General features: G+C 35.1%; 1 pseudogene; it reads right to left on the bottom strand.

Moving 5' to 3' along the window:
• Positions 1-2384: 2384 nt before the first annotated feature.
• On the bottom strand, positions 2385-3720 carry LOC143555551 (CBL-interacting serine/threonine-protein kinase 6 pseudogene; annotated as a pseudogene).
• Positions 3721-6905: the final 3185 nt, after the last annotated feature.

Here is a 6905-nt window from a genome sequence, read left to right on the forward strand (position 1 = left end):
GGAGAGTAGGGTGCGATCTCTGCGCGTCTACAACTATCAAAGTCACACGATCAATCTCTGCTCCCTTTTTCACGGTCTCCATCTATAACAGTCTTTCATTACAAATTTCTTTCTAGTCACTTCTCCACATCAACCTTTGCGTGATCATGGACAACGACGAAACTCGCATCAAAGGTGCTATGAAACATATATTGTTTCAAACGGTTTCAATTCATGTTGATTGTTTGGCACGCTTATTGATTGGCATGCCAAACGAACCCTTCTACGGTTTTACTGAATTTACCTGTTAAGTCTAGCAAATCATCTTCTACTTTTTTACCCACAAGAAGGATGTGTATCATTTAGCTTCACCCTTATTTGATTTCATGTGTTGACAAGAACTTGGCTTCTGGACTGGGCAATACCCTAGGAGTGGGACAAGATCTTTGTCCTTTTGCATAGGTTTTGTAGTATTATTCAATTATTAACCTTTATCATATTAAAATTGGTTGGGGGCTCCCTAATTGACATGATTTAATCCTGTAACCCAATAATTGTTTCACACCACCCTATGTGCTTTTCATTTGGGTTATTCTATTGGAAACTTCAACTTTACAAGTAACCTTGAACATAATGTAGTTTTATTTATTTAATTTAAACATTTAATATTGGTATTTATAAACATTTGAACAAATGGTTAAAAAATATGTATTTTTATCAATATTTTACTATATGTTTTGTTGTAAAATCTCCAATGTGTCAAGAACTGTGAGCTATAAAATCTTTGGTGTATGTGTTTGCGTAAAATCGTCGATCTAGAAATGAAGAACAGAGGTTTGATATCAATGTTGTCGTCCATAGTACCCTTAAAAAACAGATAAGGTCTTTTTCTTTTTTCTAAATTTTCAGTTGCAACGTTTTTAAAATTGGATTACAAACTGAAATGGTCACTTTATTAGTTTGTTGCCGTTAACACAAAATTTCTAAAAGGAAAAAAAAATGTGAAAAAAAATGTTAGCCTTGTCATATCATCAACCAAACATGTACTACTTGATGCACTTACATTTAATGTAACATCTAATATAGAAGCAAACCAAGCCATTCATTTTATCATATAAAACAAACAACCACATCCTTTGTCGGGCCCTTGGCCCCTTCTTACCCATCTTTTTCTATATTTTTCAATCACTTTGATCATATGTTTTAAACTTTTTGTATGTACCAACCGTTTAAGATTAGGTAAAGTGTGAGATGAAAGGTGAAAATTTTGCATTATTAACTTATCCAATTTGCTAGAATGTAGACCATTGGTGTTGTCTTGTTACCTAGAGAGGTTGATTAAGACCTAACAACGTTCGACGTCAATGTAATGGCCCATCGTGTGGTCACACCGTGAACAAATATAGCTACCCAACATCACATGGAGTTTGAGAAACCTAAGTATTATCAAATTACATCAACCTGATTCAGCACCACATATTATAAAAGATCTCGCAATAACAAAAGGAATCGTATTAACGATTATTATACTTGATATGTGTATTACGTTTTTTATTTTACTCTATTTTAATACACTTTTATTGTTTAATATTTCTTTCTTTATTTTTTTTAAAACCTAAAACCCATTTGCTCTTGCATTTTGAACGCAACCTATGGACAAACATTATATCACTAGGTCAGACAAAAATGTGTGTGTTTTTTTTTGCGCAAACTCCATGCCACCAATTTATATGACACATCTGTTAATTTATTTTTATTAATAACTAACAATATCATGAAGTAAAAGTCGAAGAAAAGTACATAAAAATTAAGAAATCTAAATATTATCGAACTAAATCAAACTCATTTAACTCCAAATAATATAAATGATCGCGTATTAATTAACAAATGGAATCGTATTAAAGTTTATTATACTCTACTTTAATACATATTTAATATTTTATATATATGTTATTTCTTTATTTTTTTTCCCTAAATCCAACTTAAAAGGGTATATGATATAAATAACAATAAATCCTATAAGATTAATGGTCAATGATTAAAAAAAAATCCATTAATCATCTAAATGTCTTGAGCTCGAGTCCAAAAACTAAAGCAATATGTCAGTTTATAAAAGATAATCTACAATAATCATGACATAAAAAGTTAAATAAAATGTGACAAAGAGATTCATAATGAATAACACCAAAAGATTTAAAGTCACACACTCACATGAAAGATATACATCATCATCATCGTACTCAATATATCTCATCAATAGCAAAGATATGATAGGGTCAGAGGAGGATAAGATGTAGGCAGCCTTACCTCTACCACATGAAAGATATACCATAGCTAAAATTCTAGTCACAAAATCACATAATTCCAAACATAACACATGATAGAGTCCACCAATAATTAAACAACAATTTAAACAACAATAATAATAACAATAATATTAATCACGCCGGAAAAGAGTGACCGGCGGCAGACCTCCACACAATATCCCTAAGCGCCGGCCGGAGCTCCTTACTACAGAACTGATCATACTCCAACGTATCCCCACTCGCCTTCTTCACTTCCACCACTAAAAACGACGGCGTTACCGCGAACAACTCCGCGTCTATCCCCAGCTTCCCTTTCCTCCCCGCCTCACTCCCCTGTAGCCGCACGCTGCAGCTCTCGTCTCCGCTCTTTTCAACGCTAAATTTCATAGACTTTGCCACTTCCTCCAGCTTAGACACCACCGCAGTCACTGGCTCAGTTGTCGCAAATCGTATTTCTTCTTTTTGCTCCCTTAGTTTCTCCTCGAAGAGGGGCGACAAGTCGAACCCTTCGGATAAGGATATTATGTGAAACGCGTTGAGCGTTTTGGTTTCTAATTGTTTTGGTTGGGTTTTAATAGGTTCTTGATCAATATATATTGTTTTGGATTTCTTAATCCAAGTGGACTCCATTATTTTCGAAATGGGAATCCGAGTATTCGGATTCGGATCCAGTAGTTTTGTGACCAGTCGTCGCGCGTCCGGAGAGAACCACGGCGGGCACTTGAAGTCCCCGCGGTAGATCTTCCGGTACATCGCAACGATGTTGTCCTCCTGGAACGGTAAAAACCCCGCCAGAAGGACATACAGGATTACCCCACACGACCAGATATCCGCTTTCGCACCGTCGTATCCTTTTTTACTAATAATCTCCGGTGCGACGTAAGCCGGAGTACCGCAGGTTGTGTGGAGTAATCCATCTTGTCGAAGATGGTCGCAGAAAGCGCTCAGACCGAAATCGGTAACTTTTAAGTTACCGTTTTCGTCTAAGAGCAGATTTTCTGGCTTCAAGTCACGGTGAAACACACTGCGGCTATGGCAAAAATCAACAGCTGATATCAGCTGTTGAAAATAGCTTCTAGCTGTGTCTTCGTGTAGGCGTCCTTTCGCTATTTTCGAAAAAAGCTCGCCTCCACGTACGAGTTCCATGGCGAAGTAAATCTTGGATTTACTCGCCATGACCTCGTACAGCTCCACTATATTCGGATGCCTAACCATTTTCATAACTGAGATTTCGCGCTTGATTTGATCCGTCATTCCAACCTTAATAACCTTCTCTTTACCAACGACCTTAATCGCGACGTTTTTACCCGTATGCACGTTTTTCGCATGGTATACTTTTGCGAATGTACCATGCCCTAGCTGCCTGCCGAGCTCGTATTTGCCATGTAACACGCCCGTGGCTTTATCTTCTGTCGCCATGCGAAAGACAAAATACTTAAAAATTAAATGAAAATAAATCGAACTACTAATCGAAAAACACTGGATTCAGGTGAATAATTCGAATAATTCACCCGTCTTCAACGTGTTTTCGGTGGCAATTCCTGCCGCTGATCAATCGTTTCGCCCGCTCTCGGTTAAACAGCCGCGAGTCTCCTCTCATCTCTCTGCATTCCCTAAATTGAAATTGAAATCTGGTAATGGTTTTTGTGAATTAGGGTTTTGAGGAAATGGTGGTATTTATAGAAGGTTTTGGATTGGTGAAATGACGGTTTTGTCCCTGAGATTAGGGTTTGATACTTTGATCTAACGGTTGTGAGTGAAGGTTTGTACCTGGACAGTGTCCCTGTATAACGGTTTGATTGAATATTTGGTGGACACGTTGCAGATGATCATAGGTGGAAGTGTAGAGCATAACATATGATGAAAGTTATTTTTGATGGCGTTTAAATAAATAAAATATTAAAAAATTAATAATTGAAATTTTTGAATTAGAAAATTAAAAAGACAACTTAGAGCATATCTTAGATCATTCTCAACTCATCCTATAAAATGTGAGTGAAGTTTGTAAACTATAGTGTGCGGTTTTTAATGGTTATGAGTGTAAATTATAAGATTAAGAGAGAAAAAGTAGTGATTTTTTGTAAATTTGGAAAAACTTTATTTGCTCTATTTATTTTTTTAAAGAAGTGAGAAAACTGTAATGATAAATGTATAAAAAGTTATTATTTAATTGAATAAGAGAGAGAAACATAATGTTTTTTAGTGTAATTATAGAGATATGGATGGGGGGCGTACCAAGAATGTTCTTAAAATGAAATGATGTATAATAAGTTATCAAATTTAAATTAGCATGTTAATCGGGTGAAATAAGAGAGAAGATATACAAAATTATGAACTTTGAGAATGACATGTGGTGTAATTGGTTACTTTAAAATTATGTGTAAATTAAGTTATTTTAAATAATCTTCATTCATTACACGTTATTAAGTTATCACTTAAATGGAGTTGTACTTTGGTAACATTCATTTTATCTATCACACATTATTAGCAACCCTTATCCTAGATCAAATAAATATACACGGTACGTAGAGGTAGGGACCAAATTTTTTTTTTGAACGGCAAATTTAGGATCACTCACGGACCACTGGAGTATAGTACCAGCAGAACCACGCGATCATATCCATCTCCACTAGGCAATAATGCCTAACCACCAATTCAGGAGGAAAGCCAACAAAAGTTGGGAAAACCCCCTTTTATGGGATTCGAACCCAGGACCTTATGGTCCCTAAGCCTTATCCCACCACCAAGATGCCACTAGGCTACAAAGCCATGGACAGGTAGGGACCAAATTAAAAGACCTAATTGATTATTGATTATTTTTAACATATCACCTTTTCCTAGTTACTCATAACTTAGATCTCCAACTTATGGTGATAAGATGCTTAGGTTTTTAAATGGAGACTCAAGTTTGATTTTCACTTATGTTATTTTTTGTGGATATTAATCATGAAGGATTTGAGTCATGCCTTGTCTAAAGGTTGTCAGTTTGAACTCTCAGCCCACCCGGGTTTTTGTTTCACCATGTGTTACGTCATAGAGTTCTGCTATTGTGGTGGTACAACGACTGTCAAGTGGCAGCCGGCGATATGATTTCTCGGGGGACGTCCAAGCCAAATCTGAAATGCAGCATGGGCCCGGTTAAGACAACATAGTCTGGCTAGAGTAGGGCAACGAGACTCTCCAAATTTGAAAAGTGCGGTAGTCTAAATACAAGAAAGGTATCGTTCTAAAAAAAGTTACTTATCTTTAGAATTCTAAATAACTTGGATAACCTTTTAAATTCTAAAACTAAGGGCTATTCAGCAATCTAGTACTGAATTCTTAGAATTCTGATGATTAAAAGGTAACTTCTGAATAGTTTAACATGTTTATGAAACTGTCACACTGAAAGATTTCATAAACCATTAAAAGATGTAATTAACTAAACACATTTGACATCTGGCTCTGACCGATTTAAAGATAACATCTTCATTGAATGGAGACTACCATACAGTCCCCAACAAAGTGTTGTAACATTTTGTATATTTTTTAATCTAAGGAAAATTGTAATGATTATGTTAAGGTTTTTAGAAAACCCTCACATGTTTTATCTAAATTATTATTGTATTAAAATGAATAGACACGTATATAAACTTAAATTTGGAATCAAACAAATATTCTTGACAACAATTATGTTTTCTTGTTTGTTTGTGACATTGTGACAGGGGCCCACTCATGTGACTGATTGGAGTTCCCACCAAATTCATCACACCCTTCCAAGAACAACTCATGTGGTTAACTTAAAAAAACAACTTGGGTTGAGCATGTAATCAATAAAGAAAACTATATTATCATCAACTTAAACAATAAAATTATTAAGAAATATTAGTTAAATGAACGGAAGGGTTTAAGTTTTAAGTATTAAAGGATTGTGCCACTTATTACTTGTACATATCATTTAAGCCACGAGAACCCTATCAAAAATTTCACAAGATCCTAAATTTTGTTAGGGTACTATAGGGTATTTGTAAGAATGCCTATTTTCTTTTTTTTTGGAACGACCAACTAAGTAACGCCGGATACTTCGTACGCGGCTTCTCAATTTTCATTCCATCCCTCTAAATCTTGTGGGAGTTTGTAAATTATATGATAAAGTTTTGAGTGTTTGTGAGTATAAATTACAGGATTAGAAGAGAAAAGTTAGTGATTTTTGTAAATTCGGGAAAACAAAGTTTGTCCCTATTTATTTTTTTTAATATTTGCTGAATGAGTTGTGAGTACAGAAGAGAGAAAACTGTAATAATAAAAGTATAAAAAATATTATTTAATTAAACAGAAGGGAAAAATATGGTGTTTTTTAGTGTAATTATAGGACGTGGATGAGTGATATGTTAAAAATGTTCTTAGGCCAAAGGTTATGAGTTATTAGAGAGGGCGGGGCACCAATATGAATAGGGTGTATGGCTTTCAAATCACATGGTAACACAGTCGCCACCCCATGTGAGTAGGGTGCATGACTTCATTTAATGACAAAGGTTTGTCGTATAAAATTGATTCATTTTTTGCATTTATTGTACTTGAAGAACTAAAAAAGCAAATAAAAAATTATAGGGTACTTGTGGGTAGGTCTTACCAGTGATT

The sequence above is a fragment of the Bidens hawaiensis genome, unplaced genomic scaffold, assembly GCF_021521415.1.
Source record: "Bidens hawaiensis isolate Kalapana, Puna unplaced genomic scaffold, B.hawaiensis_p1.1 tig00018141_1, whole genome shotgun sequence".
Classification (NCBI taxonomy): Eukaryota; Viridiplantae; Streptophyta; class Magnoliopsida; order Asterales; family Asteraceae; genus Bidens; species Bidens hawaiensis.